Source organism: Piliocolobus tephrosceles, chromosome X (assembly GCF_002776525.5).
Source record: "Piliocolobus tephrosceles isolate RC106 chromosome X, ASM277652v3, whole genome shotgun sequence".
Classification (NCBI taxonomy): domain Eukaryota; kingdom Metazoa; phylum Chordata; class Mammalia; order Primates; family Cercopithecidae; genus Piliocolobus; species Piliocolobus tephrosceles.
The window spans coordinates 87,376,296-87,388,222 of NC_045455.1; positions in this window are offsets into that span (position 1 = coordinate 87,376,296).

Consider the following 11,927-nt stretch of genomic DNA (forward strand, 5'->3'; position numbering starts at 1 on the left):
CTCGTTTCCCAGGCTGGAGTGCAGTGTTGCAATCTGGGCTCACCACAGCCTCAACTTCCTGAGCTCAAGAGATCGGCCCACTTCAGCCTCCTGAGTAGCTGTGACTACAGGCACGCGCCACCCCTCCTGGCTAATTTTTTGTATTTTTAGTAGAGATGGGGTTTCGCCAGGCTGGTCTCGAACTCCTAGGTTCAAGAGATCCACCCACCTCCACCTCCCAAAGTGTGGCATGAGCCACCACGCTGGGCCAATGATATTCTTTTTTTTTTTTTTTTTAGGCAGGCAAGGTCTCGCTCTGGAATGCAGTGCGTGATCTTGGCTCACTGCAACCTCTGCCTCCCGGGTTCAAGTGATCCTCCCACCACAGCCTCTTGAGTAGCTGAGATTACAGGCACATACCACCACACCCAACTAATTTTTGTATTTTTAGTAGACATGAGGTTTCACCATGTTGGCTAGGCTGGTCTTGAACTGCTGACCTTAAGTGATCCCTCTGCCTTGGCCTCAAGAAGTTCTGGGATTATAGATGTGAGCCACTGTGCCCAGCCAATGAAGTTCTTAATATAGAAACTCAATGTACTAAACACTCTTTAAAGATCTTCAACATGAATTTTTTAAATTTTTATTACTTTATTTTATTTTATTTTTTTAGCCAAAGTCTCACTCTGTTGCCCAGGCTGGAATGCAGTGGCGTGATCTTGGCTCACTGCAGTTTCTGCCTCCTGGGTTCAAGTGATCGTCCCACCACAGCCTCTTGAATAACTGGGATTACAGGCACATGCCACCACACCTGGCTAATTTTTGTATCTTGTATTTTGTGTGTGTGTGTGTGTGTATACACACACACACAGACACACACACATATATATATATATTTGTTTTTTTGAGATGGGAGCCTCACTCTCTCATCCAGGCTGGAGCACACTGACGCGATCTCGGCTCACTACAACCTCCGCCTCCCAGGTTCAAGTGATTCTCCTGCCTCAGCCACCCAAGTAGCTGGGATTACAGGCGCCTGCTACCGCACCTGGCTAATTTTTGTATCTTTAGTAGACATGGGGTTTCACCATGTCAGCTAGGCTGGTCTCAAACTCCCGACCTCAAGTGATCCGACTGCCTCGGTCTCCCAAAGTGCTGGGAATACAGGCCTGTGCCAGCATGCCCAGCTTAAACTTGAATATTAAAGAGCAATATGTTGACTTCCTATTGGCAATGGCTTATAATATTTTGCTTAAATTTCTAAATAGCTCTACCCTGTCCTAATTAGTTTAGGGTCTGTAAATTAGTTTATACTGATTTAATTACTTAAAACATGATTTAATTAAATAAAACATCTGGATAAAATATAATAATAAATACAATTCAGCGACCTTGTCACCAATCCGCAGCTGTTTTCAGTCTCTGGTTCCAATAATGTATTTGATTTGAAAACACCTTTCTCACTCATCTCAAATCCCTCTTGGCTTTGATTTTCAGTCCTGCATCGTTCTCTACCAGCCTCTCCTCTGTATAAACTCTGGGTCATTATAACAGAAAGCCTGTCCTCCACCAGTGTAGCTGGAGATATAGATATATATGTATATGGCCTCCCTGTCTCTCTTTTGTCCTCTTTGTTTCCGTCCTGTCTTAGTTCGCTTGGGCTTCTATAAAAAAACACCATAGTCTGGGAAGATTAAACAACAAACATTTATTTCTCACACTTGCAGAGGTGGATGTCCCAGATCAGGCGCCAGCACAGTCAGGTTCTGGTGAGGGCTCTCTTCCTGGCTTGCAGACGACCAGGAGAAAAGAGAGCAGGGGAGCTCTCTGGCCACTTCTTACAAAGGCACAATCCTATACATGAGAGCTCCATCCTCATGCCCTAATTATTCGCCAGAGCCCCTCCTCTTACTACCATCACATTGAGATTAGAGTTTGAACATATGAATTTTGGGGGAGACATAGACATTCAGTGCTTTATGCCTCTCAATGGCCCTGAACAAAGACGGAGAAACAGCATGTACAGGCAGCACACACACACACACACTCACACACACACCTCATCCCACCTAGGACAAACCAATTCACAGACTTGACTGAACCAGCAACATTCAGTATTTTGAAAAATTAAACCATGAAGAGATATAAGCAGTGAGTTGACAGATGCAGCATTTTAAAGGGAACCTCCTAATGACTGTAAGTACCATCCATTTACAACTTGCTCATCGCATTGAGCACCTGTATGCCTTTTTCTTCCTGTCACCCTGTGAGAGATGCACTGTTTTTATCCCTGTGTTTTAAATGAGGAGACTGAAGCTCATGCAGTTGTGTCTCTTGCCGAGATAACCCAGCTGGCCAGTGATGGAGATGGAGATAGGACCCTAAGCCTCCTCACTGCGTGGGTCTAGGTGCCGAGGTCATCCAGGCTCCCCTTTGGGAAGCCACATGTGCAGGTTTTCCGGAATCCCATAAGATCTAAATCCCAGCCAGCCCCACTTCCTCTGCCACCTCGTCTACCTGGTTATTTTGGTTTCCACTTGGCATCAAAGACTCCTCAGAGCTCTTATGGAGAATCTGAAGCCTACGTTGGTCTCAGGAATTAAAAATTCTTTTACATTCTTCTAATTTTATAAACAAAAACATAAAGGAAAATTTAGAAAGGGTTTTTATGAAATGAAGACATCTCCATAAGGATAATTCTCAAGAAGTTAGGCAGAGGACCATGTGCAAGAGCTCTAATGTACAACATGCTGTCTATACTTAATAACAATGCAGGGTATGCTTGACACTTGCTGAGAGAGTAGGGTTTAAATGTTCTCACCACAAACAAATGGTGAGTATGTGAGGGAATATATATGGTAATTAGCGTAATCTAACCATTTTACAATGGGTATGTATTTGAAAAGCTCATGTTGTACTTCATAAATACGTACAATTTTTATTTGTCAATAAAAATGTAAAGAAAGAAAAAAAAAGAAAATTCCCAAGATGAGTGAGAAGGTGAGTAACTGTTGCTCATGCAATCGAATTCAAAAAAGTTGGTGGAAAAAGGTTATGAATGACAATTGAGTGTTACGGTGTGTGCATTCTATAAATAGTGAGACTATGGTGCAGTTTTTATGTTGCTAGATTATTCACCACTTTTAGGTTTACGTCTTCCTCTTTTCATTTGTGTCACTTCCCACATATGCCCTCTAATTTTCTTTTAACACATAATGATATTTTGTAACATTTTAACCTATGGTAGTAATATTTTGCAATTCTTTGACAGACCCTGAGAAATACTGAACAAATTGTGCCTCAGATTTCTGTGAATTCTACAAATAGTAGAGAGTCAAGTTTGTAATACTCTTAAAATAGTGAATTGAGAAACTGTACATTGACTTAAAAAAATAGGCGAAAAAAACTTTTTTACTATACTTTTTTTTTTTTTTTGAGACGGAGTTTTGCTCTGTCGCTAGGCTGGAGTGCAGTGGCACGATCCAGCAGAGAGATGGGACCTGTATTTTGAAATACTGAGCACTCCATTCTTCTTAACGAGGTTTGCCTTAAGGAGAAACTGGCCAACCAGAGCCTAACTTGCTAGGGTTTAATTATAGCCTAAGTGACCTGGGAGAAAGGAAATATCCAGCTCCAGCTCACCCTAGCCATCCTTTCCCACCTAAAAGGGGAGGAAAAAACTAAGAAGCACTTGTGAAAGGCACAGTCCAGAGACACAAGCTCACTAGAAGACTGAGGCCTGGAAGGGCGCGGTGGCTCATGCCTGTAATCCCAGCACTTTGGGACACCGAGGTGGGTCGATCACAAGGTCAGGAGATTGAGACCATCCTGGCCAACATGGTGAAACCCGGTCTCTACTAAAAATACAAAAATTAGCTGGATGTGGTGGTGCACGCCTGTAGTCCCAGCTACTCAGGATGCTGAGGCAGGGGAATTGCTTGAACCCGGGAGGCAGAGGTTGCAGTGAACCAAGATCGCGCCACTGTACTCCAGTCTGGAGACAGAGCGAGATTCTGTCTGGGAAAAAAAAAAAAAAAAGACTGAGGCCTAATCACAGGTCTATAGGGTGCTTCTCCTCCCCCTACACCTTACCTCCACATCACTAAAGGCCTGTTTACAGCAGGTCCTTTTACCCAGCACATCGTGTATGGCTTTTAGCAAAAAGCTACAAGGCATACTAAAAGATAAAAAACACAGTGTGAAGAGACAGAGCGAACTTCAGAAGCAGAAGTGGTAGGGATATTGGAATGATCAGACAAGGACTTTTTTAAAACTATGATTAATATCCCAGCACGGTGGCTTACGCCTGTTATCCCAGCACTGTGGGAGGCCGAGGCGGGCAGATCACGAGGTCAGGAGTTTGAGACCAGCCTGGCCAACATGGTGAAACCCCGTCTCCACCAAAAAAATACAAAAATTAGCCAGGCATGGTGGCAGGTGCCTGTAATCCTGGCTACTTGGGAAGCTGAGGCAGGAGAATCACTTGAACCTGGAAGGTGGAGGTTGAAATGACTGATTAATATGCTGTGGACGCTAATGCATGAAGCAGACAGCATGCAAGAACAGACAAGCAGCATGAGCAGAGAGAAGGAAATTTTTTTTTTTTTTGAGACTGAGTCTCGCTCTGTTGCCCAGGCTGGAGTGCAGTGGCGCGATCTCAGCTCACTGCAACCTCTGCCTCCCAGGTTTAAGTGATTCTGCTGCCTCAGCCTCTTAAGTAACCAGGATTACAGGTGCCTGCCACCACATCCGGCTAATTTCTTTTGTATTTTTAATCAAGATGGGGTTTTGCCATGTTGGCCAGGCTAGTTTTGAACTCCTGACCTCAGATGATCTCCCCACCTTGGCCTCCCAAGAGATGGAAATCTATGGAAGAACCAAAACAAAATGCTAGAGATCCAGAGCACTGCAACAGAAGTGAAGAAGGCCTCTGAGGGACTTCTTAGTAGACACAGCTAAGGAAAGAATCTCTGAGCTTTGGGAAATGTCAGTAGAATCCTCCCAAACTGAAAAGCAAAGAGAACAAAGACTGGAAAATAAACCATAACAGAATAATCGAGGATTGTGGAACAACTACAAAAGGTGCACATACGCTTAACAGGAATACAAGAGGACAAGGGAGATAGAAAGGAGCAGAAGTATTTGAAACAATGACTGAGAATTTCCCCCAAATTAATGTGAGACACTAATCCACAGGTCCAGGAAACTCAGAGAACACCAAGCAGGATAAATGCCAAAACAAACAAACAAAAAAACCAACACATAGGCACATCTTTTTCAAACTACAGAAAATCAAAGATTTTTAAAATTTCCTAAAGAATCAAGAGGAAAAAAATACCTTACCTATAGAGGAGCAAATATTTTATCTGACGTCTCCTCAGAAGCCATGCAAATAAGAAAAAAGTGGAGTGAAATAGTAAAAGTATGCGAGAAAAAAACACCAACCTAGAAGTTTGTACTGAGCAAAATTATCCTTCAAAACTGAGGGAGTAATAAAGACATCTCATACAAATGAAAATTGAGGACATTTGTTGCCAGTAAACATCCCTTACAAGAAATGTTTAGAGAAGTTCTTTAGAGAAAGAAAAATAACGTAAGTCAAAAACTAGGATCTACATAAAGAAGGAAGAGCATCAAAGAAGAAATAAATGAAGATAAATTTTTCTTTTATCTTCATATTTTTCTTATTATTAATTGATCTAACAGATAAGCTTGTTCAAAGCACTAACTATGTATTTGGTTGTGTATGCTTTTGTATATATCATATTTATATGCTTGTGTATGCTTACATGTAAGTGAAATGAATGACAGGAATGATACAAGGGGTGAGAAGGAGGAACTAACATTATTTTACTTTTATAGCCTGGTCAACATGGCGAAATCCCATCTCTACTAAAAATACAAAAATTAGCCAAGTGTGGTAGCGTGTGCCTGTCGTCCCAGCTACTCAGGAGGCTGAGGCAGGAGAATGGCTTGAACCTGGGAGGCGGAGGTTGCAGTGAACCGAGATCACGCCACTGCACTCCAGCCTGGCGACAGAGGGAGACTCCGTCTCAAAAAAAACAGATTATTTTTATAAGATATTCTCATTACACAGGAAGTAGTGTAGTATTATTTGCAAGTCAGCTTAAATTTAGTCACAAATGTATATTGCAAAATCTAAGACGACCACTAAAAAAAAAAAAAAGAAAGAAAATTAAAAAACAAAGAAATAGAACTGGTGTGCTAAGAAAGAAGAGAAAATTGAACCATAGAAAATGCTCAACCAAAACCACAACAGGCAGAAAAGGGCAGAAGACAAAAATAGAATACAAGAACAAAGGAACAAATAGAAAACAGTAACAAATATGGTAGATATTAATCCAACTATATGAACAGTCACTTTGAGCATAAGTGATCTAAATGCACCAATTAAAAGGCAGCATAAATCAAAAAACAAGAAACCTACTTTAAATATAAAAACAGATATAAATTAAAAGTAAGTGGCTGAAGAAACATATGCCATATTAACACTAATCAACAGAATGCAGGAGTAGTTATGTTAATTTCAGACTTCAAAGCAAGGAAAACTATCAGGGATCAAGATAGCCATTACACAATAATAAAGGGATTGATTCTCCAAAAAGATATAGTAATCCTTCACATGTATGCACCTAAAAAGAGACCATCAAATTACATGAGGCAGGCCCAGGGCAGTGGCTCACGCCTATAATGTCAGCACTTTGGGAGGCAGGTGGATCACTTGAGGTCAGGAGCTCAAGACCAGCCTAGCCAACATGGTGACACCCTGTCTCTACTAAAAATACAAAAATTAGCCAGGTATGGTGGTGCGTGCCTGTAATCCCAGCTACTTGGGAGGCTGATACAGAAGAATCGCTTGGACCTGGGAGGCAGAAGTTGCAGTGAGCTGAGATGGCACCATTGCACTCCAGTCTGGGCAAAAGAGGCAGACTCTGCCTCAAATAAATAAATAAATAAATAAATAAATAAATAAATAAATAATAAAATTACGTGGGGCAAAAACTGGTAGATCTACAAGAAGAAATAGATAAATCCACTATTATGGTTGGAGACTTCAACATCCCTCTTCCAGAAATGGATGGACTCAGCAGGCAAAAAGTCAGTAAGGATGTGGCTGAACTCAACAAGACAACCAGTTGCCTGGATATAATGGATATCTATAAATGCTATACTCCAGCAACAGCAGAAGATGCATGCTTCCCAAGCTCATGTGGAACGTTCACCAAGACACCACATCCTGGGACATAAAATGCACCTTCACAAATTTAGAAGAGTGAAAATTACACAATGTCTGCTCTCAGACCACAGTAGAATTAAACTAGAAATCACTAGTGGAAAGACAACCGGAAAATACAAAAATACAAGGAGATTAAACCACACACTTCTAAATAACACATGGGTCAAAGATGAAATCTCAAGAGAAATTTTACAATGTTTTGACTTAAATGAAAATGAAAACACGACTTACCAAAATTTGTGGGAACAGGCAAAAACAGTGCTTAGAAATTTATAGCACTGAATGTATATATTAGAAAAGAAAAAATACCTAAAATTTAAAAATCTAAGCTTCCAACTTAGGAAATTAAAAAAAAAAAAAAAGCAAATTAAATCCAAATTAAGTGGAAAATCAATGAGTGGAGCCGAAGTCAATGAAATAAAAAACAGGAAATCAATAGACAAAATCAATGAAACCAAAACGTGGTTTTTTGAAAAGTTCAATATGATTGATAAGTTTGTAGCTAAACTAACTATAAAAAAAGAGAGAGGACACAAATCACTAATATCAGAAATGAAAGCGGGGACATTGCTACAGATTCCATGGACATTTAAAGGATAATAAAGGAATACTATGAATAATTCTATGCCCACTAATTTGATAATTTAGATAAAATGAACTAGTTCCTGAAAGACACAGTCTGCCAAAAGCCACACAAGAAGAAATGGATGATCTGAATAGGCCTATATCTATTAAATAATTGAGTCAATAATTGATTAACTTCCAAAACAGAAAGCACCAGGCTCGGGTAGGTTCACTGGCGATTTCTACCAAACATTTAAGGAAAAAATTATACCAGTTCTCTACATCTCTTATATAATGATATGGTTTGGACATTCAGTTGTTTTCCTCAGGTCTGCAAACTCCTTTATTTCATTCTGTTGTTTCATAATATTAGTCAGGATGAATTAGGTTATGCTACAGTAACAAATCTAACCACAACTTTTTAGTGTCTTATCACAATGAGGTTTTTTGTTGTTGTTTGTTTATTTTCATGCACAACTGGGTGAGGGCTGACAGCTCTCCAGAGCAGCTCCTTTCCAAGAGATAACACAGAGTGCAGGGTACTTGCATCATAAAGCTATGCCACATGGAACCTTAACGCTATACCACATGAAGCTGATGGTTTCTAAGTTGCCCAGGCAGGAGAAATAACAGCACAAAGAATTCACACACACTTGCTGGCCTGGCGTTGTCTTGAATTGGCCTGGAATGTTCACCTAGCAATTAGATTTATTGCTAGAATATACACTTTTGGGTCAGATGGTAGGGTTCAAGGGAATGCAAAATGCCTGTGTGCCCAGGAAGAAGAAAACGACGCAAGATTTGGTGAAGCCATAGCATTATCTCTGTCGCATTTACGTATCATATCATTCTTGAGCTCTTATTTTATTAAATATAATGGCCTTTAAAAAATTACTTTTTAGTGTAAAGAGATTGGGAAGAATTTTCTTCTTTTATTTGAGAAAAGTTTTCTTGTAAGTTCTTTGCCAGTCTTGCGCTTATTTGCCTGTCTGCTTTTCTTTTCTCTTTTTTATTTCTTCTTTCTCCTTCCTTCCTTCTTTTCTTTCTTTTTCTCTTTCTCTCTTCTTTCCTTCTTTCCTTCCTTCCTTTCTCTCTCTCTCTTTCTCTCTCTCTTTCCTTTCTTTCTCTTTCTCTTTCCTTTCTTCCTTCCTTTCTCTCTCTCTTTCTCGCTCTCCTTCCTTCCTTCCTTCCTTCTCTTTCTTCCTTCCCCCTTCTTGCAGCATCTTTGCCTAGTTATAAGGCTGTTTCTTTTCATCTTGAACAAAAAATTCTGTCCAGACCTTCTATTTTCTCTAATACAATGTGATGACTTTTTTTGAACTCCTTTTCCACTATATTTAAAAACAAATTTTCCCCTCCGAGTTATAGTTTGTGGATTGAATATTTCATATTTTCTATATATTTTAATATGAAAAGGGATAGTTGGAAAGGAAGAGTTTATCTGTGGTTCTAAGTGGTATTTTTTAGAATATGTGAACCTTTTCTCTCTTCTGAGATTTTGTTAAAATGCTCATACCAGGACTCCCAATCCCCATGTGAGGACTGTCTCAGATTTGGGGGATTTTTTCTTGTGATATGTTCACTGGTATTGCTACTATTCATGAGACAGAAGAGGAAAAAGATTAAGACACCCACACAACTTGTTCCTCTCTAGTGGGTATTAGTGAGAGGCGTTAATGAGAATTCTCAGGATTTTTCTACTCACCAGCATGGTTTTGGAGCATAGGGGTTGGATTAGAAGCTTAGTCTTTCTGTGCTTTTCAACTCTGCTACAGAAGTTCCTTGGCTACTAATATTTGAGGTGTGTTTCATTAAGGTACAATTCCATCATTGCCTATGTGCTGTTAATGAATATTTGGGGGTGGTTTTTGTGATTTTTCTTTTAATGTGTTAAGGGAGGGAAATTCTTTGATATAAATCCCATCTGTCATTTTCATCTAGACATCTATTCAGTCCAATTTTTTACTTTTTTAAATTCTTTGTCAATGTCATCTAAATTTTCAAAATTATTGCACACTTTAGTCCAGAGGGTTTTTTAATGATTTTTACAAACTCTGGACTGTATCTGTAGATTTGGCCCCTTTGTTAATTTTTGTCTCCTCTGTCTTTTTTCTTTTCTTTATCAGTCCTACTAAAGGACTGTCTAGCTTTTGTTTCAAAATCACACTAACAATGGAAATCCTTAAAAAGTTTAAGACATGTTTTCTACGCTTAGTAAACCTTTAACGAAAGTGTAAACATTATAAAATCAAGATTTAAATAGCATGTTATTGATTACCAGATACACTTCTAATTTAAACAATTAAGAAAGTAAATAGGTGGGAGTGGTGTTCACTAGGGCCGCATGACGAAGTACTATGGATTGAGCGGCTTCACAGAAATCTATTCACTCATGGTTCTAAAGGCTAAAAACCCAAGATGTGGGTGTTGGCAGTCATGTTTTTTTCTTCTCCTCAGCTTTTAGATGGCCATCTCCTCCCTGTGTCTTCACATGGTCTTTCCTCTGTACCTGTGTTCAAATTTCCTCTTCTTATAAAGACAAGTTCGATTAGATTAGATTAGATTAATCACTTCATTACCACCTCTTTAAAGATCGTATGCTATGGTTTGAAGATGTCCCCTCCCATATTCAGGTGTTGCCACTGTGACAGTATTAGGGGGTGAGGCCTTTAAGAGGTGATTAGATCGTGAGGACACCTCCTTTCGTGAATGGGATTAAAGCCCCTATAAAAGAGGCTTCAGCCGGGCGCGGTGGCTCACACCTGTAATCCCAGCACTTTGGGAGGCCGAGGCAGGCAGATCACCTGAGGTTAGAAGTTTGAGACCAGTGTGGCCAACATGGTGAAACCCTGTCTCTACTAAAAGTACAAAAATCAGCTGAGCGTGGTGCTGGGCACTTGTAATCCCAGCTGCTAGGGAGGCTGAGGCAGGAGAATCGCTTGAACCCCGGAGATGGAGGTTGTAATAAGCTGAGATCGCACCACTGCACTCCAGCCTGGGCGACAGAGAAAGACTGTTTCAATACATACATAAATAAATAAGGCTTAATGTATTTTGTCCACCCTCTGTCATGTGAGGACACGGAGTCCCTCCCCTCCGGAGGATGTAGCCCTCACTCGACACCAAATGCTAGCACCTGGATCTTGCACTTCCAGCCTCTTGAACTGTGAGAAATAAATTTCTGTTCTTTATAAATTACCCAGCCTGTGGTGTTCTGTTATAGCAGCACAAGCAGACTAAGACCTCTCATTTCCAAATACAGTCACAGTCCGGGCACAGTGGCTCATGCCTGTAATCCCAGCACTTTGGGAGGCCAAGGCAGGCAGATCATCTGAGGTGAGGAGTTCGAAACCAGCCTGACTAACATGGTGAAACCCCGTCTCTACTAAACTACAAAAATTAGCCAGGCATGGTGGCAGGTGCTTGTAATCTCAGCTACTTGGGAGGCTGAGGCTATTTTCTCTCATGAAGCAACCTGCAAGTAGGTAGTAAGGGGCTTCTTGTATGTCCTCCAGTGCCCCAAGTCCCTCTGAATTGTTGCTGCTCCATTTCCCAAAGAATTGCTCTCATCCTGTGTCTAGAACTTCTAGTCACTCAGTGAACATCTGTGGAATAAATGAATGAATAACATGGTGTGTTGTGGAACAATGAAGGGACTACATGAAAGGAAGTGAGACTCCTGATAGGATTAAATAAATAGAAAATATGATTAAATATCGACGTCTGACCAGATTTGAAGAAGCCTTGGAAGCCAGAGGGTTTTGGAAGCAAAAGGGATGAAGCAAACCCAACTCATTCATTTTCTACCAATGAGAAAACTGAGGCCCAAGAAAGTAAACTGATTTGCCCACATAGCTAATAAGTAATCCATTCTTCTGATTCCAAGCGAAGGTCACTGCTTTCCCCACTATCATAGGCACAATATGGATACTCTGCAGTTTTTAACATGGAAAGTGACATGATGTATGCTTTGTGGTAGGAAGACCAGTTTTGATGGCTCTTCAGTGTCATTCATCAATGACTATTGAGATACTGTGACTGACACTGATTTTGTGCACACAAAAGATAATTGTTTTCCTCTTGGCTGCTAACAGGCACCACGCCCCCCCCCCCCCCCCCCCCCCCC